The sequence below is a fragment of the Micromys minutus genome, assembly GCF_963924665.1.
Source record: "Micromys minutus genome assembly, chromosome: 2".
Lineage (NCBI taxonomy): Eukaryota > Metazoa > Chordata > Mammalia > Rodentia > Muridae > Micromys > Micromys minutus.
In genome coordinates this window covers 62245989-62271504 of record NC_137971.1, presented here as the reverse complement: position 1 = coordinate 62271504, position 25516 = coordinate 62245989, and the positions used below count along the sequence as shown (strand labels likewise).

The 25516-nt window shown below is 43.8% G+C and overlaps 1 pseudogene across 1 annotated transcript; it reads left to right on the top strand.

The window, feature by feature from the left end:
• Positions 1-1864: 1864 nt before the first annotated feature.
• On the top strand, positions 1865-2298 carry LOC308416612 (large ribosomal subunit protein uL16-like; annotated as a pseudogene). The gene has a single exon. The product of its transcript is annotated as a large ribosomal subunit protein uL16-like (transcript).
• The last annotated feature ends 23218 nt before the right edge of the window (positions 2299-25516 follow it).

Here is a 25516-nt window from a genome sequence, read left to right as displayed (position 1 = left end):
TCTGTGTACACATCATATTTTTAAAGACTGTGCAGTTTTGTCAAAACCCACAGCTATCAGCAAAGTTTTGTTGTTGTGGTTGTCATTGTCAGAAATCTCCAGGAATCTGTCTCTCTGCTCCTCCAAGTAGTGAGATTACAATTATGAGCTCCCACACAGGACTTTCCACATGTATACCAGGCGTCTGAGCCCAGGTCCTCCTGCTTTAACAGTAGGCATCTCACTGACTGAGTCATTTCTCCAACCCCAGGGTGGTTTTGTAATAAATAAATGAAAAAGAACCAGCATTGCTCATTTTAGTATGCTTAATATTTTATTAATTATCTGAGAACTTTATCTGTGCACACAATGTATTTTGCTCATTTTCATATCTCTCAGCTCTTCCCAAATCCATCACCCCTGTTCTTATCCCCTTCACATTTTATCTTTTCCTCTCCTTCCTCTTCTTCTTCCTTCTCCTCCCCCTCCTTCTTTTTTAAATAGCCCACTGAGTTTGGCTTCTGTCACCCATGTACCCAAGGGTGTAGGCTTCTCCACTGGAACAAGGTTGGTGTACCAAAAGCTACACCTTTAAAGAAAAATTCTTCCTCTCTCTCTCTCTCTCTCTCTCTCTCTCTGTGTGTGTGTGTGTGTGTGTGTGTGTGTGTGTGTGTGTGTGTGTGTGTCTTCTCCAAAAACCACCACTCTTTACTGTCCACAGCTCCTCCAGTTCTGGTAGGAGCTGGTGAACCCCTCTGCTCAGTCTGTGTGTTGGAGTGTTAACTGGCTTGACCTTGTGAAGGCAACTGCAGCTTCTGGGGACAGATGAGAGTGTCCAGCAACCCTGCTGTGTCCTGAAAGTTGTTTCCCTTTGGTCCTCCCTGGACTCTGGCTCTGACAGTCTTTCTGGCCCCTCTTCCTCAGTGCTTCCTGAGCCACACAGGAGGGGTGGGATAAATAGGCAAAGAACTCCACAGATACTTATTCTTGGCATTTTAACAAGGTGGGGAGGGGTTGATGAGACCCATGGACACAGCTATGCAGAGTTAGGACTTTTCATATCATGAAACAGCTAATTTCCTCAGACTTAAGTTGATTTTCCATCACTTGTCTAGGCACCACGGGGACACAGACACTGAGATATGACACTGGAAGCCGTGAGAACCAACACAAACACGTCAGTCTCCTGGTGCTGAACAATTTCCTTTTATGACTTCATACCTCATCAAAGAGCATCTCCCCTGCTTGTCTTAAGCTGCTTTGTGCTCTGCATTTCATCAGGAACTCTGAATGAGGAGAGGAGCCCAGCACATCTGCACTAGTATAAGTTCGTCTTGCTTTCACGGGAATAAAAAGTCACATTCGCAACTAAAGCTAAGAGAAAGCTCAGTAATAAATGCTAAGAGGATGATGGTGGTGGTGGTGGAGGGGGAGGAGAAGGAGGAGGAAGAGAAGGAGGAGGAAAAGATTTGGCCATCACCTGAAAAAATGGAATCAACTTTTTAAAATTCTTAAATTCAGCATTGTGTGTACTCTTCAACTATCTTTTTGTTATTTTTTTCATTCTTTGAAAATTTCATTTCCCTATACCTCTCCCCCAGTACAGAGTCCCATTACTAGTCAAAGGGATGAAAATAACAGTGTTTAGTTCTAAGTGGGACCTCCCCCCCCCACACACACACACATGCCACATGCACACCAAGGTTCAGGAAATATCTCAGAAGAGGGAGAAGAAAGGACACAAGAGCAGAATGATGGTTGGAGTGCTATGATGTGCTGTCCTCTGCATGAGGCCCGGCTATTGTCCTTGTGAACCCACAGTGCATATTATAAGAAATAAGGCTCTCTTTTACTCCGGCTCGCCACCGACGATCCTATTGTCATCATGGGCCGCCGCCCTGCCCGGTGTTACCGATACTGTAAGAACAAGCCATACCCAAAGTCTCATTTCTGCTGTCGTGTCCCTGATGCTAAGATCCAAATCTTTTACTTGGGATGGAAGAAAGCGAAAGTGGATGAATTCCCACTTTGTGGCCACATGGTGTCAGATGAATATGAACAACTTTCTTCTGAAGCATTGGAGGCTGCTCATATTTGTGCCAACAAATACATGGTAAAGAGTCGTGGCAAGGATGGCTTTCATATCTGGGTGAGGCTCCACCCTTTCCATGTCATCTGCATCAATAAGATGTTGTCTTGTGCTGGGGCTGACAGGCTTCAGACAGGTATGCATAGTGCCTTTGCGTAGCCCCAGGACACAGTGGCCAGGGTTCACATTGGCCAAGTCATCATGTCCATCCGTACCAAGCTGCAGAATAAGGAACACGTGATTGAGGCTCTGTGTAGAGCCAAGTTCATCTCCTCATACTTACATCTCCTCAACTTTGAAACTGACACAGCACAGATTTGGAGCTGACTTCAAATCCCAGGCCTGTCATTTTCTGTGTGTGTGTGTGGCCTTCTACAAGTGTGCTCCTCCCCTGCCTGTGCTCTCTCCCATCTGTAAATGTGGGTGTTAGAATCCCGGGACCTATCCAGGGAAGTTGTTGCAGGAGGAAATGAAATCATTTCTAAGCAGAGCTCAGCCTGAGCCTGTCGCCTCAGCTCTGCAGGAAGGGAGTGTCCTTAGAAGTGTTTCCCTGCAGAAGGCCTGTACCCATACAGCTGTGGTTGCACAGAGGAGTTCAGGAGCTAACAACTAACAGCATAGTCAGCCTGGGGATGGAGCCTGGAATGGAGAATCTGGCTTCTCACAAATGGGAGTCCATCAAGTTGTTCTTCTAGACCTTGGCTGGTGGAAGGGCTTCAGTAGCTTGATGAGGGAATGTGACATTTTTAAACCCTGGATGCCAGTTGCCCACTTGATAGAAGCCATATAGCATGTTTCCATTAAAAAGATGAGCACACAGGATGGGGAGATGGCCTAGTCATTAAGGAAAGCATTTGCCCTGTAAGTATGAGGAGATGAGTTCCACAGAATATAAGTGAAAGGAAAAAAAACAGGGAGACTGGGCCTGGTGGCATGTGCTTATAAAATCAGCACTAGGGAGGTGCAACTGGGTACATCCTGGGGGCTTCTTGGCCAACCACCCAGCCTGACTGGTACATTTTAGGCCAGTGAATATTCTCTGGCCTTTAAACATATACACATTGCACCTGCACACACTTTAATGTCCACATTTCACTCACACACATACATACTCAACATGATGAATATCACTGGGTGTGCTGGTACATGCCTGCAAACCCAGATCCAAAAGGCTAAGGCAGGAGCATTGCAAATTGAAGGTTAGCCTGAGTTACATAAATCTCTCTATCTCTCTCTGTCTCTGTTTCTCTCTGTGTCTGTCTACCTGTCCCTGTCTCTTTGACTGTCTCTTATACATACACACATACACACACAGAGCTACACAACAACAGTAACAAAATCCAGGTGAACCCGAGTCTTTGGCTAGTGTTCCCTGGCTCTTCCATGGCAGACATAGAATTCATCTCGAGTTAGTGGTACAGCATCTTCGTGGATGTGCAGATATAATACTGTGCTTTGGAGATTGCTGATTACACATAGCATAGGATTGTAGCATAGTCTACAAAAGGGGAAGCCATCACAGAGAGCCTTGGCATAATAGACACGAATCTAGATGACGTCAGAAGCCTTCTCCAGTGTCCACAGCAGCCTAGCTCCCACCCTCTGGGGCATGACAGACCCATTTCTTGATCAGATGGACCCATGGAGGAGAAAGGCCTTGTGACATCTTCAGTTGAGTGGGATGTGTCCTACAGATACAGTCTGAGAGAGAGAGAGAGAGAGAGAGAGAGAGAGAGAGAGAGAGAGAGAGAGAGAGAGAAACAGAATGAGCTCCTTGGTTCTGCCAATTCAAGTATGGAAGCTGAAGAGGGGACAACAACCCATCCTCTGGTGGCCAGAGCACTGTGAAGGAGTATGGAAAATGCAGGAAGATGCCATAACAGGTATAGGAGATCAAGTCCAGGGTGACAGGCTGTGTCCGTGGGAGGGGCCTGGGAGTGGCGTGTTCCCCGTTGAGGGCAATGTGAGTGCAAACTCCACTGAGAGCTATGGAGGCTCCATCTCAACTTTTTTCTATTTAGTAAAATCAGCTCCTCAAAATAGCACTGGCCTGGGTGGGAGGGGACTCTGGGAAGAAGTAAGTCACCCTGGCAAAAGGGGCAGGCAAAGGCCAAGAATAAAGAAGAAGCGGTGTCTGAGCAAGGAGTCCTCAGAGATGAGGCAAGAGAGGCCAGGGAACTGAGATAGGAAGAATCTAGTCACCTTGGTTACAAATAAACATTAAAGGATAGACTGATGGAGGGAGTTCGGGATGCTGGAGACACCCAGTGGCACCAGCTGCCTAGCTTCCGCACAAGCATTAGACTTCCTGTTTTCTGGCATTCCTATGATAAAAGGAAGCTGCTCATGTCTTACATTGCTTTGTTGTGTATGGATGTTTGGAGGGAAGTCCATTATTCCAGCCTCTCCACCAGCCAGGGGCGATAACAGAGTTATTTATAATCCTTTCAACTACGAAGAACATAAAGAATAGAGTTTCCCTCCTTTGCTTCTGCAAAGCTGCTGTAGCACTGTGTGCTGGGAGGAGACCCTTTGCTGTGAGGAGAGACGCAGGTGGGACAACATGTTCCCAAGCAGGGAAGAGATGACTTCTGCATCCCCATCCCTTCCCCCCACAACTGGGCTGCCAGTGATTGAGCTGTGTGCACAGAAGAACATGCACTGGTCACCAGGTTATCCAAATGAAGGCTCGCTTTCTGAAACATCTGAAAACCAGGCCTACCAAGGGACTAACGCATACTCCCTCGGTCTTTATGGGATGATGCTAGAACTATCTCACAGGCTAAAATGATTTTGGAATTGAGGAGGTCTGTGACAATTTATCTGCAAACACAGAATCACCAAGAAAAGCTTTTGATTAGCTTGAGTCAAATCTGTTTTGTCAGGTTGTTTCCAAGGAAGCTGCAGAGGATGGCCAGCCCCAGGAAGAGCCTGGCTTTCCTTCCACACCCTAGGAGGAGGAAAAGGACCTGCCCTTTGTCCCTGGCTGAACCAAAGAAGCAGTTTCAAATGCTTCGGGGAAACACTTGCGCATCCCCAGCTTCTCCGAGACTTCCAAATAAAGCCCCATCTAACACCAGAAGCACCTTTGGCCCAAGTCACATTACTAGTCCCAAATCGGACACATGCAGTCACACAACTGGTAGTGCCAGTAAACAAAGCTGCCGTTTTAAGAATTCTGTCTTGATGGTCAAGGGTTATCTGGATAAGAAAACAAAAAACAAAGCCAAATGGGAACAGGTGTAAATGCTACCTTATTACAGGAAACAGATAAACAAAGGCATACCTCTCTCTCTCTCTCTGATTAACCATTCCAAGAATGAGTGCCTGTTAGTCACTAGAACAATATGTCTTTTATCTATAGTAAAAGGGGGGCAATAGAAAATAAAAGGGATAAAAATTGAACCTTAATATATCTATCCCCTCTCTAGTTGTAGAAATGTTTGACTGGTTTTTAAATAAGCTCGTATGTTTTCAGCATTTTCATCACAAAGAGTAATAGTTTTAAATCAAAATGAAAAAGTAAAACGAAACTTCTGTTCAGTTGTGGAAGAACAAATACATTTGTTTATGGCTGTCGTTTCCTGAGAAACTACTTCAATGAGAGCAATGGAACTCAGAAGTCAGGAACTAATCCAAACAAACAAACAAACAAAAAAAACGACGGGACATGACAGCCAATAAGAAAAGAAACCAAGTGGTGGATGTCCGATGAGTTTAACCATGTAGGCTAGAATACAGAGCTGGAGCTGGATGCCCTGAGAGTTGTTCACTGAAGCTGCCGGACTCCAGAAAAGCTTAGATTTTGAGGCACAAGTTACCACTGAAAACGTTGTTTCAGGGAGTGGTCAAAAAGAACTGGCAGAAAAGCTTTAAAATCCTCAGCCTATAGGATCTTCTTCCCCACCACGCTGCGTACCCACTTTCCCTTCTCCACCACTGCAGAGAACACTTTCCAGAGAGGTTGCATGACAGTGGAACTGGATTTGGTGTTATCAAAGCACTGGAAGTGACCATCTGAGTCTACACTAGAAGTGTCTAGCATGCCTACTTGGTCTTTCCTCTGTTCCATCCTCCAGAAGGGCATTTTTGTCTAAAGACAGTGGTACACTCAGAAGAGGATGTCCTCCAGACAAGGGTACAGTCCTGAGAGTAGTGTCAGTTTGGCCTGTTGCCAGGTAACAAGGTCACCAAGCAACAAGCCCTTTTCACACACCCTATTTCCGATAAACTCACCAGTGTCTCCCACCAGCCAACCAGCAGCTTCTCCTGTTTAAAGAAAGGCACTAAGTTGAAAGATTAACATCAAAATTAACAAACAGGATGACAGAAAGAACTCTCAGAAAACAAAGTGAGCAGAATCCAGTGGCAAACCTTCATTGATATTTATAATATATTAATATTCTCAGAGTTGAAAGACATGTGCTCACATGAAACACTGCAAGATTTTTTTAAAAAGAGGAATATTCAGGAAACAATAAAGATCTTACTAATTGAAACAGTAGTTCAAGAAGTTTTTTTTTTTATTTTAATGCTACCATAGATGTTGAAGATAAAACTGAAGAAAGTAGGAAAGTACAAATGTTAACAAGATGAAACGTGGGATAGAAATGACTAGTTGCTTCAGAGAATTAATCAAGGTCCAATGTTTGGACAGAAGAAGCGTGTTCAAGGGAGAGTGGAATGAATGGGTATGAGAAAGATGTGATGATTTTAAGAATGTTCTTGGAACTAAAGACCGGTGGTCACCCATCAAACAAATTCACAATTCATGTACAAGAAGTATGTTCCTTTACAACATTTTAGAAGAGAGATTCTAAGCATTTCCTGCAAAAGTAAGGAGCAAAGAAGACATATTAAAAACAAACAGATGAACAAAACCAGAAACTTGGTTTCTCCATTGGAATAATGGAAGTTTATTGGTAATGGAGACATGTCCTCAACATTCTAACATCATGTAAAGTTTTGATTTTTATACTGCTGGTGTATGAAGATCCTCTGTGAGATCTAAGGCTCGTTATTCAAGTGCAGCAGAGGAAATCAAGACTGGTAATTATGTGGGATCTTAAACAAGGTGCCTCATGTGTCAGCCTAACCTGGTTTGCTCCTGAGAGATTGAAATAGAAGAACTGACATTTGGGGAGATGCCTACCACTAAAATTTAGGGCCAATCATGAACTGAGATATGACCTTTATCCCTTGTGCAAAGGTGTGGGGTATGGAGCAAAAAAAAAAAAAAAAAAAAAAAAAAAAAACTCAACAGCTTTTTAAAAAACAAAACAATTGATAACTTTGAGGAGAGCAGAAAAGTTTGCAATTAAATAAACACAGTGAAAGCAAACACTTCTAAACAACACGCACAAAGTCATAACACATTTACCTCCTACATCTAAAGAGGCAGCAAGCAAAGGCGAAGAAACACTTTACTTTCCATGAGGAAAAATAAATAATACATTCTCAAAAAAACTTACTTGGCAGGCAATTTGCTCTCAAGCAGGCAGTCTCTTTCTGAAGGGAACCCTGAATTTCAGGAGCTGGGCTGAGACACACCACCTCTGCCACCTCGAGGTTTCTCACTTGTAGATCTGGAGTGCAGACTTGGAACATGGGCACCTGCTTCTAGCTTTATTTCAAGCAGACATTTACACCAGATTTGCCTAACTTACAAATCGTGAATCCTGTCTGCTGCTTTTTTGAGAGTTAGGACATGAGTTTGTCTATCAGAGTAAAGAGTCAAAACAAAAGACCCTAATGGGAAAGACAAAAGTTAATGTGGCCGTTTGGTGGGAGGGACCTAGGCATCTTCTCAAGTGTTCTTCGCTCTCCAGAGATGGGATCCAGTGGCAGCTAAGAACTTGGTTCCTGACTCTAGGCTACCTGGATAAAGTCTACCTTCTGCCATTTACCTGATGTATCAGAGCAATGTGCCTCAGTTTCTCCACCTGTAACCTGGAAATAATGATAGTTCCTACTTTATCAGCCCACGGTGAGATAGCAGGAGTGGAGTACATGGTGGAGGGGGCCTGGAATATAGTGATGGTTAGCATAGCAGTGCCTTTCATTGCTCTCTTCTGAAGGCACCATCAAGGTGCCTCCTGGTTGTGCCTACACAGAAATTAACAGGCAGAAGAGGAGCTAACTTTAACCCTGACTGTCACATTCAAGGAACCACCCATGTCCTGTTAGCTGGAACCTATGTGTGGCCTTCTTCCTCTAAGGCACTCAGGCTGTAGATACTGAGAGCCAGCTGCGCCTTTGCCACCACCACTAAGTCAAAGGTTAGAATCCACGTTCTGCACTGAATCACTGTTGATCAAAAGATAAGATCGTTGTAATATTGACTTGTCAGAAAATCCTGTTGTCCCTATTAACTTGGGGCTGCATTTAGTTTTATTTAGGTCTACTCTGCTTAGAGATTGGTCCCCCAACTCCACCCCTCTCTACCTACATCTTATATCTATATCATCTGTATCTATAGATAGATAAATAAATAGATCGATAGGCAGACAGACAGATAGATAGAGATAGTTTTGTTGTTGTTGTTTTAGTTTTTGTTGGTTTGTTGGTTGGTGTTGGTGATTTATTTTGTTTTGTGACAGGGTCTCACTCTGGCATCTAAACTAGCTTGGAACTCACTAGGTAACCCAAGCTGGCCTTCTGCTTCATCCTCCCAAGTGATATGATTACAGAAGTGAACCACCACACCTGGTTGGTATTAATTCTCTTTAATTATGTTCAAAACAAGATAGGCAACTACTGCCCAATAGAACTGTGTCAAAATTACCATTTATGTTTATCTTTCATTTCGTTACAGTGAGTTTGTGCATGTGTGTGTATATATGTATAAAGTCTACTATAATACATACATGTATAATCTAGCATATATATGTGTACATACACACACACAAACACACACACTTTCAGAAGGTCATTAGACTCTGGCAGACAATTTGGCAGACTCCAGCAGAAATCACATAGAGATTTTCATATGTGAATTTGCCATGACAAATTTCACTGTCTTGTAGAGTTATGAATTACAAGAATGGTTTTCTTTAAAATAATATAGAAACTTTTTTATTGCAAACAGCTAAATAAAGCCTGGCAAAAATACAATAGGTTCATTTTTTACTGCAGATCTTCAAATTATAGGAAACTTGTCTCATGGCCAGTTTGGTCTGGCACAGAGCCAAAATAGAGATCTCTGTTCTTGTTCTTACCCTTGTGCTAACTGTGGGCAAGATAAAAACCTTCAATAAAAAATAAAAAACACCACCTCGAGCCAAGCGTTGGGTAAGACGTACAGTGACCCCCTTAAATCTTAAATCTTATTTCTTCATGCCAGTTTCTTTGTTTTTTTAAGTCTGAGAAAACCAAGCACTATGAAAAAAAAGTTGAGGAGAAAAGAAAAAGAAAGAAAAGTTCCAATATGTTGATAGTCTATGATCAATTAACTTTTAACAGCTAAGAACAATCAATAACTGTGAAAATACTGAGCATTTGATTATTTCTGAGCAATTGCTTTTCTCTAGGTGTGGTTCAGCCCTAAGAAAATAACAGGCACTTTCCTACTTAAGCACAAAAGACCTCTCCTGGCTTCCTGCCTTCTCACCCTCTCCCACCCCTCCTTTTTTTTAATTAACAAGATTTGAGATCATTTGGCAAATTGTAACCGTAAAAGTGAAGATTGTCACCATAGTGTGTTATCACTTGCAAAATAAATCTCGCTGCTCCTCTCCCTGTGTACTTCATAAATGTCACTTCCTCTTCATATTTATCTTGCTTCCAAAATCCATTATGTGATTGTCACTTCATTGAAATCAAAAGCTGTCTCTTAATTACACAGGGAAGGGGTATAAATCATGAACCCATCTCTCTATGTGTTCATTTTTAAAATAATTACTGCCAAATGCCTATTTTTGTAAACAAAAGACCAAAGTAGCTTTTACTAGGTTAAAATGAAGACTTAGGAAAATCTCCAGCTTGGGAGATAAACAAAGCAATGTATATGTGTTTAACTCGCAACGATCTTGTGGCCACAGGCTGGTAAAATCACAGGAAACATGAGGGCTGTGGCCTTGGAGAAGATGCTGGAAGCTGTGTTTCCTCCACCCACCAAGTTAACCTTGTCACGTGAAGGAAAGTTGAGCTATGTTTCCAACAGGAATGAGAAGTCCTAAGGCTGGCAATGTCGCAGGGAAGCCACACTTGTAGTCTAGCCTGCAGTGAATGACCTTCCATGAGGCTTGAGTCTGTGCACATCCCAGGAACTAATCACAGGAAGGGCATCAACCCTTAAGTATTAGACACTCTCTAAACAGAGGAAAATAGCTGCATTGCTAAACGTTAGGACGTGAGTCATTTAGTATTAACATAAACCTCTATTAAGGTGGCTTCATATTTATTTGTGGGGTGTTCATGCACTTTGAGAATACTTAATATTCAGTGCTTCTTGTCGTCTGTACGCCACACACTCTATTTATCGAGCTACCCACTATTTTGCAGAAGAATGAAGTTTCTCATTATTTAAAGCTTGTTTTGAAAACAGACTGCTGCAAAATGGTACAAAGCATCTCTTTTTACAATGAGAAGTAACATGTGTAAGGACAGACTTGACACAAAGCTGTACAGGGGGTGGTGAGCAGAGGTGTTCATGTGGCCCACAACTTAGGTGGGGATTCAATGCACTGAGGCAAACAAGTCATATAAAGACAGTAGACATATCTTTTTTGGGCTGGAGAAATGGTTCAGCAGTTAAGAGCACTGACTGTTCTTCCAAAGGTCCTGAGTTCAATTCCCAGCCACCACATGGTGGCTCCCAACCATCTTTAGTGGAACCTGATACCCTCTTCTCATGTGTCTGAAGACAGCAACAGTGTACTCACATCTCATGTTCATAAAATAAATAAATAAATATTTAAACTTCTTTTCGATTCTTTGTTAACTTCATATCATACACCCCAATTCCACTTACCTTCCTGTTCTTTTTATCTACCCGGAACCTTTGCAACCTCCCCCCAAATGAAAACTAAAATAAGTAAATAAATGACATCTCACTGTGGAAGCTGCAGTATGTCACATGTTATAATCTTGTCCAGTTTCACCTCAAATGTTCATTGCATTGGGTCATTGGTCTGGTTCGAAGCCTCTTGCTTCTGCTACCCTATCAATCCTCGATCCTCACCGGAACTCTTCTCAGATGTACTGTTGTGGCTCTGTGTCCTGGAGATCCTGAAGCTTTGAATCTACAGCACGGTCCCATTCGTGTGTTCAAGCAGTTCATAGACGGTGTTGCCACATCAAAGAACACACCAACATACTCTGATCCAATAGGTATGATTTAATTTACCCATCTAGATAAGTCAAATCATCCTGTACAGTTCCATCCCTGATAAAATATTCATAACAACTTTTATCCATATAGAGATGCACCAAGAGAAAGATCTATGTCTGCCTCCACGTTGTTCCTCTTCAAACTCCTCTCTCCTTCTTACCAAAACTTTGTCCCACTCCACTCTCTGTGGTCCAATCATGTATTGCCTTGACAAGTAAACAGAAAGGGTGATGGTATAGGTTGATATCAAGGCGATACATGATTGGACAGTAGAGAATGGGGCAGGGTTTTTGTAAGGCGGGAGAAAGGAGGAAGTGAAGGGAATCAAGAGAGCCGGAGGAAGAAGTAGGAAGAGGAAGAAACTGGGAAGCCAACATGGCAGCAGATGTGGATATTCTTCTCTACACATAAATACAGGTTGTTATGAGTATTTTGGTGTGTTCTTTGATGTGGTGACTTAACTGAGCTCAAAAGAGAGTGTAGTGGCAGGAGACACAAAGCCCACTGTGGAGTGGGATGTGAGTGTGCCAGGGATGATAACAACCCACCTAGGGAAAGTGAATGAAAACAGTACACTGGACCACCCTGGTTAGAAGCAGCCAGGGCAGGTGGAGCAGACCACTTGGGTCGAAGGAAGCCAGGGTCCTATAGTACTTGGGGGCAGTGTGGAGCCACTGAGATAAAGATACCCCGCAGTGCCATGTGGCCCTACTGGTACTGGCACTAACACGAGATAAAAGGTTACCACATTTTTATTTTTACTGAAACAAGTGGCACCCAATGTGGGGCCCATGTTAGGCAAGAATCCACTGGAAATTTAAGATTATTAGCCTGAGAGAGTGTTATTTTCTAAGTAGAAGGCACCAGTGCCATGTTGAGTCACATGATGCCTCAAGTGCAGTTAACATAAACAAAAGAAATACAGAATTGGCCTAGGCTTGCAGGCTGTAGGTTCCCTGCAGTGATAAGTATTAGCAGCTCAGAGAGTTAAAGATTAGAAGCTGTTTGCTTTTTCAGCAAAAATTGTTTAGAAAATGATTTAGCTTAGGTCTGGTTTTGAAGATGGTATAAAGATTTATTGCTCAAGTCTTACAGGATCACCCTTATTTTGTCTATCATGGGCCTCATGGAAATTTTGGGTTTAAATTCTGGTTTTAACTACCTGGGTCAAAGAAAGCTAGGGTCTGTGAGTACTTGGGAGCAGCATGGAGCTGCTGAGATAAAGATACCCCTCAGTGCCACATGGCCCTACAGGTGCCAGCACTAGAGTAGGATAAAAGGTTACTTCACCTTTTATTTACTGCAACAGATGGAGTCAATGTTGGGGTGGGCCTGTCAGTATTAGCTTGCAAGCTCTATTAATTTTTTGTATTTATTTATGTGGTGTTAATGCACCTGGATAACCCATCTTCTTTACCTGGAAGGAACACAAGTTGGCATCTCAGAGAATATGACATTTTGGATGGGTCTTGAAAGAAGAAAGTCTTCAGTACTAGGGAAAGGCAGAGACAGAGGAGAAACACCTCCCACAAAACCTCTGATGGTTCTGGGAGGCACACTAGGCATCCCCCAAACTGGACAGTCTTGGTAGACTCAGAAGATGAGAAATCCACAGGGTGGACCCCTTGGATGTTGTTGCAATGTTCTAGAAGCCACATGGGGCTCTCATACTTACTAAAGCCCTCTTCTGATGCCCTGTGAGTTTCAGAACTGCAAGCTAGGGCACAGCCTATGGGAGACGGATCCAGATATAGCTCTGCTCCCATAGGAGGAGAGCTGTCTGACACAGATGAAGCCACCATGTCTGTGACACTCAGATAGAGTTCCCAGCAGCACATGAGTCTACAGACCATGGACCTAGCCAACCATTCACAAACAAATGTCAAGGAGCTTGAGTTCCTTGTTCTGGGTCCTCCTCCTTCCTCCTCTTTTCTTTCTCTCCTTTGCAAGGCCGTCATATTAGGCTGCTGCCCAGAAGGGATTTCAAAGTTGCTTTGAGGACCTGACCACTGTCTCCTCATTCAGAAATGCATATTCCAGAGATATACACAGTTTGAGTCCAGTTGTGTCATAGATGAGAGGCTGCTGGACTGTATATGTAGCAACTCTCTTTGGGTTAGTTCTAAACTCCCTCCTCTTTGCCCTGCCCTACTCTTCTTCCCTGGGTGACTGTATATGTTAAATTCTTATCTATAAATTATTAGAATCATAGGAAGTAAGAACAGATGGGCGCTAGTCCTCAGCTCAAGGCCATAAAACAAACTCTTGTGTTCTTAGAATAGATCACTATAGCTGTGAACTTTGCTCATTTATATATAGCATTATTCTCCAGGATGGTGATTTTTCCTTTCAATCATCTGGCCAGAGATTGTTGGTTTGTTTGTTTGTTTTTCAACCAAGTTGATTTCCTAGAATGTAAGAAATACTGTGAGGTATGAGGAACAGGTTAGGAACTATCATAAACAATTAGGCAAACGTCTATTTTGAAACATGGAAACATAGCCCAATTTCTTATCCATTATAATCTCTTGGGACAACCAAGCAACTGTGTACTCCCGCTGTGTCTGTGCAGTAAGCAATGGGCCCCTGGTGGTTTATTTAAAAGTGTACTGTCAGAGATAATGGCTTCAGATGAAGCTTCTGGCCTCTCGATGACTGCTTTTGTTCCATGGGCTAATTATGTCTACCTTAGGTTCACTAATGTGGGCCAATCAAGTCTGTCACGTGGTATATTTCTGACTATTATTTTCTAAAGCCCTCTCTGCACCCTGCCTCGGGACTAGTGGGCATTGTGCAATAGTATAGAAAAAGAAATGATTAATTTGAAGTTCAAGTGTGAGACAAGGTCAGCAAAGAAACACCCCTGGCTGGAGTGAGCATTTCAAGATGAATCTGTGGCTTGTGATATCATCTTGTGATACATTTCCCATTTTGTTACCAGGGGAAGTCTGAAGCCTGACACTCAAGCCACTGCAGTGTTGGGTACGATGTCGCATGATGGGCTTTTCATAAAAATTAGCTGACATTGTCATGAGCACACAAGTGAATTTATAGCTTTCATACCGGACTGCTGTTCCCAGAGCAGTTTCCAATCACTTGGGCTTTTTATTAAGTTTATTGTTCTTTTATTGTTCAGTGGAGTGTAAGCAGTGAGATTACACATAAATATAAGTTCCCCCAGATGTGAAGTGTGGTTTGTGGAGTTAGGGAGAAAAATAAAGGAAGGCTAACAGTCACTGAAATCACCTGAGAGATGAAACACATCACCTGGCACTTTACATCACCCACTTCTCCAGAAAACAGAGGACGAGGGCTGTATTTGCACAATTCTGGAAAGTTCCAGAGGAAGAACTCCAGGGGCTGGAACATGGTACTGTACACTTTCTTGTTATACCAGAAGCCCTGCCCCATTCATCATTCTTTCTGATCCTTTTCTAGTCTTCAGCTGACTCCTTGTTCCCTTCTCTGCCAGGGCACTCACTGGTGGAGACTGCACTGCTTAATCCCGATTGTCAATTTGACCCAGAATCAACTGATAAATTAATCTCTGGGCATATCTCTGGGGAGGTTTCTATGTTGGGAAAACTAACCTGGGAAGAACGATTCTTACTGTTGGTGGTGCCATTGTATGGGCTTGGGCCCTGGGCTGACTGAAAAAAAGAAAGCAAACTGGGCACCAGTACTTATCTCCCTTTCTGCTTCATGTTATGGGTACAATGTGACAAGTTACCTCACACTTCTCCATCATGACTATGGTGGTTTGAAGGAAAATGGTCCCTGTAGGCTCATATGTTTAGATGCTTTATCTGCCACTGGTGAAATTGTTTGGGAAGGATTAGCGGGTGTGGCTTGTTGGAGGAGGCATGTCACTAGGTTTGGCCCTAGTCTCAGTTAGCTCTCTCCTCCTGCTTGTGGATACACCCAGTCTCTCAGCTACTGCTCCAGTACCATGCCTCCCTACCTGCAATCAGGCTTCCTTTTATAAGTTGGATTGATCATGGTGCCTCTTTACAGCAATCAAAAAGTAACAAAGACACTTACCAAGGAAAAAATCCTCTTAGTTAAAGAAGCTGAATTTATTTTCAAGAACTGATAGGAACTTGTTAGCCAGGAAACTCATGTCACCTACCCATGGCATCACAAAGGAGGGCAGGATAAGGCCCCAAGGCCTTTTGCCTTCTCCTATGGATACCATAAAATTGAAACAACCCCAAGAAAGCACTCAGACAAGCACTGGGGATGGGATTTTCAGCAGGTATGAGACAAAGAACCATAGATAATCAGAAGTGTAAGATTCACTTCCCACTGGTCAGAAGTTGATAAACTGAAGATTTTATATACTTGACAAGCCCTTCATTAGACCTGTAATCATCTCTTCCTATGAACATGAGTGTTCAGGTTATCAAAACGAGGACTATCCTTAAGGTAGATTCTAGCAGAAATGGATGACAGCTGAGTTAGGAAAGGCTACATGAATACTTCCTTTGGTACTTTTTCATAGCTATCACAAATAAAAACAGAGCATTTTAAGGAAGGAGAGATTCACTTGGGCTCCTAGTTTCAGCAAGTACAGTACATCTGTGTGAGAAAGATATAGTAATAGGAGTTGTTCCCTTTGTATGGTGAAAGAGTAAGACTATAGGTGTCATACTGAGACAGGAAAGACTCAAAGGGCTCAGGTTGAATAAAACCTTCAAGGTCTGGCCCCACAGACCCACTTCTCTTAGTCAAAACCCCATCTCCTAGAGGTTCCACAACTCCCGAAACAGTGCTACCAGCTAGAGACCAGGTATTCAAACCCATGAGTTATGAGGGACATTTTACATTCGAGCTATAATAGATACACAGTCAAGGAACTCCACCCTTGTCATGGCGTTCTGTGTGAGGAAGAGATACTTCTGTAGGGATTTGATAACTCAGCTATATAGCCTGCATCTAGACTTAAGAAGCTCACATTTGCTTCCTCAGATCCCGTTTCTGACCCCTCTACATTCATTCCAACCTAGGATTTGACCACTCCCCATGTCTGGATTGAACAGAGCCATGACTGGTTCTCAGCTTTAACTCTCAGGACATGTTGGATCAGTGTATCCACCACACATCTTGTAAACATTGGACACATTTGCAGAGAGATCTCCCTGATCTGGGACAAGCCAGTGGCTTAGTAATGCTGATCCAAGGACTGGGTGGGTTCTGAAGCATTATGTATAGGCATAATCACTTTTGAAATAACTGCCAACATAAAATAATCCAGAGAGGTGCTGAGACTGAATCAGTGGTAGAATGCTTGCCTGCCACATGACCTTGGATCCCATCCCCAGTACCACATATACACAAAAGGATCATACAAGATGCAAGAGATTTAGAAACTGTGGAAGCACATCATGAACAACCTGAGGTATCCATCCTTTCCCAAGACAGTGCTGGCATCCCAGTCTAAAACCTGCAGTGTCTTAGCAATGACATGGTAAATACAGGACCAGTATCCTTCTGGGAATCCAATGGCAATATCAAGGAACCAGACTGGAAGGAGCTTGTGACAGTGGGCTAGAGACTTAATCTGCTCTTTCACCTTGCATGGGGCCTTGAATCCTTCATCTCTGAGACATTATTCCTGATCGATTATTGACTAGATGATTATTGATCGACATAATGAATTTTAAAGATTTTGTTGATTGGTGTAATGATTATTTAAGATCGATCAGTCATCGGGTTGAGGTAAGTGAAATACTTCTATAACTGGATAGTGGCTCACTCACTCCCAAGGAGATGTGTACTAACTGGGAATGTGAACAAAGGTATATTCTACTACAGTCTCAATGGATGGAGCAACAGTGGGGCATAGCTTTTTTGGTACAGTGCATGTCTATCATGCACAAGGCCCTGAGTTCAATCCCTATCAGCACATTGTTTTTAAATGGGGCATGGTGATGTACGCCTGTAATTTTGGCACTTGGAAGTTAGAGATGGGAAAATCAGAAGTTCAAGATCATCTTTGATTATATAGCAAGTTGAAAGCTAGTTTGAGCTACAAGAGATCTTTTCTCAAAATAAACAAACACAAACCATAACAGAGAGAAAGCTCTGGCTCCATCCGGGTCCTTGCAAATGTGCCTCTCAGTCCAGGAACACAGCATGAACCTGTTAGGTTTTCTCTTAGCAACTGAAGCATTTCCCATCTCTGAGAGCCAGGCACCTACGAGCCTGTGACCATCCCAATGTACCAAACACCAGTTGATTCAAAGCGTGCAGCTCCTCCCTGTCCCAACACCCAGCCCCTCCCTGCCCTGGGACACTTGTCACTAATCCTCTAGCTCAGATTACACACTTCATTCAGTCAGAAAACATCAGTAACAATTCTGCTACTCAACCATACTCCGAAGACCTTCCGTACATTCTGTGGGTTCCTACTAGCCCTTTCTCTCCCACAGTCTTCTCGGTGGCTGTATACAACACAGTTCATCTGTACATAGGTAGCAGCAACAGTATCTTTAGGAAAACCTGTCTGTGACTCCTCTGATTCAGATTCTCTCCCTCTTCAGTCCTTTGGGACCCTCCTTTTGCCTTGCTGTGTCCTTCCTGACAACTCCAGGAAAAGGGAAGGATGCTGTCTTCTTATAGTACTTCAGTCATTTTCGAAGCTCCACTCAGCTCTCTGGAGACTCCATTTCATCCATGGCAACCTCTCCTAGCAACTTGGTACCACCATGAGTGTCTTTAATAGGGTCCCCAGTCCTGAAGAACAGAGACTGCTACTTAATCAGAGACTTCGGTTTAACTCATGTGGTACTTCCTGAGTTTGGCATGGTGCCTCACTTAAACTGGATGGAACTGGATTGAAGTTGAGCTCACTTCCAGAGCTGTGTTTAGCATGCCTGCATCTGAATCCTTAACACTGGTCAACATAATTCTGGTCACCACCTCCACAACTCTGTCTGATGTTAGGCTGGAATCAAAAGGGGAAGGCTTGCTGCTTGGAGTGCATTTGCTTCCTTTAGACAAGACGGGTTGGGGGTAGGGAGCTTTTCCTTCAGGGTTGTCACTGCCTCCTGCCCTGGGCGGGCTGTGTCTAGCCCCCAGGGCTACCTTCTCTGCTTCCTCAGGGCAGTCTGTTAGCCGCTGGGCCTGGAAGCTGGGCCAAGGCCAGCCCTGCAGGCAGCAAGGGAGGCCCACCCTTTTTACATCTTTGCAAACTGAAGAGCTAGCAGCAATATTCATCTTAATTTTCTCTTTAAACCCTTGAGTTGCATTACAGCTTCCATTGTGCTGGTGACAGACAAATGCCTCGCAATCAATCAAAGTTAGGGTGACTGATACACTAAACACCTTTGCTTAATGATGTGATTGTTTCTTATCTGCAAAGTAATGTCACTTATGGCTTTGCTATTTATAGTCAATGTAGTGTTAGACCATTTTATGCCCCTGATGCCTCTGTGGCCAGCCCATTAGCTGTGATTATGGACCAAAGGGGGATACAGACTCTGAAAGCTTGGAGACAGAAGCCTATAGAGTGTTAATGCTTTCCTTACCCAGAGAAAGCCTGGCTCCTCCCACACTCTTCCCTCCAGTTTCTTGCAGGCACTGGCCAGTAAAGAAGACAATGGCTGGCTTTGACCCATCAGTGCACCACCTGTGCCTCTACTGAGCATCCTCAGGGCAGCAAGGTAGAAATTAAATGTTAAAAAATAAAGAACAAAAAAAAAAAAAAAAAGGAAGGAAAGAGCCACCTCGCCTCTCCGTTTCAGGCCTGGCTCAGCATGCCTCAGGCAGGGGGTGCAGTCTGTAGAAAGACTGACCCTTGTACACAGGTCTCCTGTTGGGCTGGCCCAGGCTCTGCCATTCATTCATTATTTGCTAAGCTATTTGCTCAGACTATTCTCTTTGAACAGAGTGGAAGAGCGGGTGTGCCAGGGCCTCCCTCCACTGCTCTGTCCCTGTGCTCTGAGAGTTGCTGCTGACTTCAAAGGCAACCCCCCAGGGTGGGGACAGGACCTGAGCTCCTAGGTGACTTGTTTGTACCTCCCAGGCCTCCAGCTACCCCCTCTCCTTGGCTGTGCTCCAAAGGAATTGTCAGAGTGGGACTTGGGTTCATGGCCACTCCTGGAAAAGAAACAAGACAAGAACCCTGTCCAGAATCTAGAAACCCTCTAGGATGCTGGACAATTGAACACAGCCAGGGACATTCAAAAGCCTGGCGTGGCAGCTTTACGAGGGCCTGTGGCCAACTCACATATTTGCCTGAAAAGGAGAGACTACAATAGATTGACCTGCGTTGTTCCCCCAAAAGATATGTCCAAGCCCCGACTCATGGTAACTCTCTGAGTTAATTTGAAGATAAGGTTTCTGTAGTATAAGATGAGATCAAGCGGGAAGAGAGAGTGAGGCCAGTATCTTAGTACAAAAAGGATTATCTGGACAAAGAGGTTTGACATGAGCCTGGCGTGAGGAGAGCAGGGAGAACAGCCTGTGAGAGCAAGCATAGATTATGAAGGGACAGGGATCCAAGCTGAAGGACCACAGAGCCGCTGCGAACAGCAAGAGCTGAGACAGTCTCTACTCAGGATGCTCAGAAAACCTGCCCCATCATACCCTAACTGGCCTTCAGAACTGTGTAAAAACAATCCAACCAAAACAAAAACGTTCCCATGGTATCAGTGACATGGTTTGTTTGTAATTTTCTATGACAGCCATAGAAACCGAATATATGGGAATCACTGGAAAATGCCCACTTCCTTGGAGGGACTCATTCTCAGAGGTGTGGTTGTGTCTGGGCATCTGAGTACCCAGGTCAAGGGGGCTGGAACACAGCCTGAGTGGATGCGCTTATAATTGGGGGTTTATGTTTTTCTCCTCAACTCAAGCCTATCACACCACCAATTTCGTAGGAAGTTTTTAAGAAGGATTCTGTGTTCCTTTCTGATAAGCAGTACCAGCAATCAGCACATTTGGCCCACCCAGACGAAGTTCCCTGGAGTTGGTGGAGAACTTGCCTCCTTTAGTCTCAGTCACTGCCTTTCTTCAGTCGCTGGCGAACACTTTAAGCACAGAACTTGGTAGTTGTAGTACTGCCTCCTTCTAGGGAGCCTTCTGCAGTGCTACCTGTTTGGGTTTTCTTATTTGTTTGTTTGGTTGGTTGGTTGATTGGTTGGTTAGGGCTTTTGACCTGTGAGTCAAGATCTGAGGAGAGGCTCACAGTGGCTTGCTAAGGAGGATGGGTCTACACAGAAGGGAGAAGGACAAACGGCATCCTTGTTCTTTCCTTCTTTCTGCTCAGTGCATTTGAATGGCAAGGTCCGACCTGGCTCTCGGCAACCCTGGGCTGATGCTCAAAGAACATGAAGCACATGAAGGATTGAGAGAGGGGTGGGGCCAGGGAGGAGAAGGAGGGAGGGATAGATAAAGCAAGAAAAAGAAAACAAAGGAGAGAGAAAAAGGATGCTTTTTAAGAAGTCTGCCAACCATACATATCTGTTACTGACCTATTTTATGTATCCTGTAAAACACTATTTCATAACAAATAGAAATATACATGTTAAGATAAAATTTAAGGAGACAAAGCAGAAAGTCATTAGCCAGTGGATGGCAGATGGAGATGAACCATTCTCACATCATTTAGAAGCGAAACAGCAGTGTCTTTCCTCAGGTATGACCTCCAGAAGCTAGGGGGTCCCACACTGATCAGAAAATGGGGTAAGTTGGACTGACTGTGGTAAGTAGGGTGGGTGTCAATCAAAGTACTTCTGCATGACGTCAGAGCGTTAGTTATAGTGGCTTTGCACCCATCTTACAAAAGAAAAGAATCACTCATGCTGGGAACTGTTTAGCCTTTAAACAGAATGTGATCCCCTTTACATGAACAGGAACGTTGTAATAAAAAAGTAAGTTGGTGGGATGGTTTGGAAAATTCTGTGAAGATAAAAGATGTTTTAGAAATGTGAGGACCCTCTGGGGGTAGAAAAAAAAGGCATTTTGCAATAGTAATTTTGATATTTTTTAATGTAAAGGTGTTTTTAATTCTATTCCAGAGAAAGCAAGATTTATCTCTGATTATATAGTGGTCACAAATAGCAAGAGATATGCTATAAATACCATTTTAGCATGTGCTTGCTCCTCTTTTCCTTCCTTCCTTTCTTCCTCCCTTCCTTCCTTCCTTTCTTTCTTCCTTCTGTTTTGATAGCTGAGTCTTGATAGGAGTAAATTAGATACTCATACATAGGATTGCTCTATGCCCACACAGAGTGCTTGTTGTTACTATCAGACTTGATATAACAACCCTGTCTTTTTGTTTGTTTGTTTGATTGTTTTTTAAGGTGCATGCTGGAACTTCTGCATAAGGATCCCGAGGCTGCTTTTTATGACACAGACTGAAATTAACTCATGTGATCCAAGGATCCCTGTTATTTGACTGAGAAATGGCTCCCTTTAAGACAAATCCTCTTCGTCCTAACTTTCAATGAATCAGTCATTTTTTTTTAGAGCCACTTGACCCGGAAGCACACGTCTAAGGTGTGAGGACTGTTAATGACAGTTTTATTGGACACTCTGCTTATGGTTCACATTTTGAGGTCTGTATGTAATTGATCTTTCTCCCCTACCTGGGAAACACAGCAATAAGCTATTGAGGCTGTCGAGGTACCGCATTATAGACACAGAGAAATAATAACGATGTCACCTTGAGATTCAAAGATCGCAGAATAGTAATGGCTTCCCAGCACATTTCTTCCAACTGTGATGACCTCTCCCATACGAAATCCTAACAGCCTCAGCATTATTTTGAATTATTCATGCTAGCCTTTTCCCTCACTACAAAATCAAGGAAAATGAATGCATCATGCTCTGTCAGCTCCACAGGTATTTTGGTTTAAAAAAAAAAACATATATATGATGGTATTTAGTATCTATCACACACACACACAAAAAGGAAGGAAATGGGAGTAAATCAGACATATAAGTGGTTTTCTTCAACACACACACACACACACATACATACACACATACCACAACACATTCACAGGTAAACACAAGTATATGCACCTAGTTTCTTATTTATTCTGAATCTGTTATTGGCAGATTGTGTTTGAGTTAGTAGGGCAGAGAGAGTCCCAGCTTTAAATACAAAGTGCATCATGGGATTAGATTCTCCCATCATTCTCCTCTCCCCCACCACATCATCTGGTCAAGAAAAATCTTGTAGCGTGATCTCTAAGATGGGCCAGTCTTAGCAACATGAACCTCAAAGCTTCCATTCTTGAAATATCAAATCAGCATCTACTTCTCATTTTAATTCAAATTATGGAGAGAGAGCAGCTTTTGACAGCTCTCTAGTTCAGCCAGCCTGGAGAATACGGGAGCGCTACAGTTTTATTCCAGTGACGGGGCTCACGAGAAGCGCATGGGAATAAAGTAAACTGCATGTAAATGTAAACTCAGGCAGGTACCCTGATCCATCTGTAGCTCGTGACCTTTCAGAACATGATGAAAGACAAATGTCAAGTCTTCAGGAGACAGGAGCATTCTTGGCTTTGCCGGGCAGCGTGTGCCGTCCACAGACTGTATTAATTTAGTATGGTATCAATAACCTTGAAATCAGGATTTTGCACTAAAAACCCAGGTTGATGTTTATTCAGAAACCAAGGAGAGAAAAAGGCAACTTTATTTAAAGGGGCCCTTCAGCAGCGAGTGGGCCACCGGTGCTTAACTCTTCAGAAACAGAGAGCTGCTCTCTGGCTTCCATGGCAACAGACGCTTAGGACTATGAGGACCCAGAGATGTTCCTTAAACAGTCTTCTCATTTTGCATATAATTCTAATTATAGTTGTGCTTGGCTCATTCGGTTAAGTAGGCCACACCTTGAGAGGAAGCATGAGCAGTCAAGGTTGCCCCGACCAAAATGCAACAGCTCCCCCGGGGAGAAAGAGACAATGCATTCTTGCTGTGCAACATGGGCTCATTTCTGATTAGCAGAATACATTTCCCCCTCCATCTCTCAAGAAACAATCAGAAAGAAAGCACTTGTCCCCATTGGTGCACTCTAAACACAAGCAATCTGACCCTGAGATGTTCCTGGCATAGCAAGCCCTGGCCTCCTCCTGAGGAGAAGCTGCAAACCCATTCTCCTCAGCCTGGGGTAAAATTAACCACGGAACTGGTTGGATCACCCCCAGCCAGTGGGGCCTTCAGAGTTAGCTAAGACTGAGCTGAGCTTAGTGCAGGCTTCACTTGGAAAGGCTAGCCCAGTCCTTTAAAACGAAGTTGGATAATAGGACTGATTGTGGGCAAAACTATTGATATCTGATCTTTTCAGCTGTTGAAGACAAGAGAGTGAGAGAGAGAGAGAGAGACAGACAGACAGACAGATAGAGAGAGACAAAAACACAGAGAGACAGAGAGACAGAAACGGGGTGGGGAGAGAAAGAAAGGAAAAGGGAGAGGGAGACAAGAGGGAGAAGGAGGAAGGAACCCCAATCATATTTTCTTTACTGGAAGTGCGACCAACTTTGTCCACAGGGTCCAGGCTTCCTTGCCCTGAAAGAAACTACCATGACATTATTTTCAAGGTCACCCTAAATTCTGGCCTATGTGACAAGGGGGTGCAGTGATGGGGGACAAGAGATGGTCAGCAAAAGCGAAGCAAAGGCTTTGCTTCCTGGACCCCAAGATCCTCTGTGCTCAGAGATGGGGGAAAGCAAAGGCTTGAAGGATGAGGGATACACACCAGCCCGCTCCCCCACTGGGGTCAGAAAATAGATCTCCAGGTGCAGTAACACAGGGATTTTGAATTTCAACAAACAATGCTTACAGTATTTGAAGCATCTCTATACAAAAATAAATGTATTTACCTGAAATTCAAATTCAGCTAGACAGCCTGAAACTCCCCCCCCCACTCCTAAATATAGTAGTAAAAGAGGAAGAATTAAGAGGTGTGAGCCTGGGCCAACCCTAGCAAGGTTAGAGACTCATCAGTCAAGCATTTCCCCAGTTCTAACCACTTCTTACTCCAAGCCACCAGAAGTCCTAAAGTGGCTTCCCTGGCATGCAGCTGTTGAAAACCCAGGCCTGGCTGGGGCTGGACAGAGTGCATCTCTGTTCCCAGCTGGAGCCTGGGAGCCTCTGCAGAGAATGAGAGCAATTGCCCCCACAGTCAGACCAGATGTCCGAAGGAAGGCTCTTTTCCAGAAAGGCCTCTGTGTCAAATCTCTGAAATCTAGACCAGCCTTGCCCAACACTTTCTTCATTCCTTAGTTCAGCCTGCAGAGTCTCCTGACAAGCAGACATCAAACTCTGTGTACAGGTACCTCCATCAGACTCTATTGTAATCCATCGTAAGAGATCCAAATTCTACGGTCGCCCACTCCATGGCTCTGATGTCCTTTGATGGCTTGAATCTCATGATTCTGATCAAGAATGCTTTTTTGACCTTAGTGTGTACTTACTTAGTAAGCCTTACATTTGGCCAAGGTAACCTCAACAAAGAAATCACATACAAATCTTTGTCCTAAGGAAGCTTGCAAATCAGCGGGAATGCTCAGTGAGCCAATTATGCACATTTTAGAAGGCAAAATGGGCTATGGAAAAGGTGTAATGTTGATTGGGGGTGGGGTGAGTTTCTTGTGCATTGGGAGATAAGCCCTAAAGCAGGCACCTGGCAGCTTAGGAGAGAAAAGAAGCGTGGCCAGGTCAGTTGTGAAGAAGAGATGATTTGGGGGAGGAAAGGCAGAGTGGGAGGCAACCTGGGATCAATAGGGGTGGTGGAATCTGGTGATACTAGACAGAATTTGCCGTGGCTGCTATGGAAGGAAGTTGTAGAATTCATGACACCCACCCCTTGACCTGGCCACAAGTGAGTGACACTGAGCTCCCACAAACTCCACTCAGTCTATCTGTGGATGATGGTGTGGTTGTGTAACCTGGGGGGGGGGGGGTGGAGTCCTGTCTCCTGTCTCATCAGTGCCCATCTCCCATCACAGAGATGTGGGAGCTCACTTGTTCTTGACTAAGTTGTATGTTCAGTGAAAGGAGATCATCAGGAAAGGGAATTAGAGAAGATAAACTGGGTATCCCCTGAGACAGAGAGGTTGTGGATGCAGTCCTTTTGGGTTTGGGTAGAAAGGCTTTAT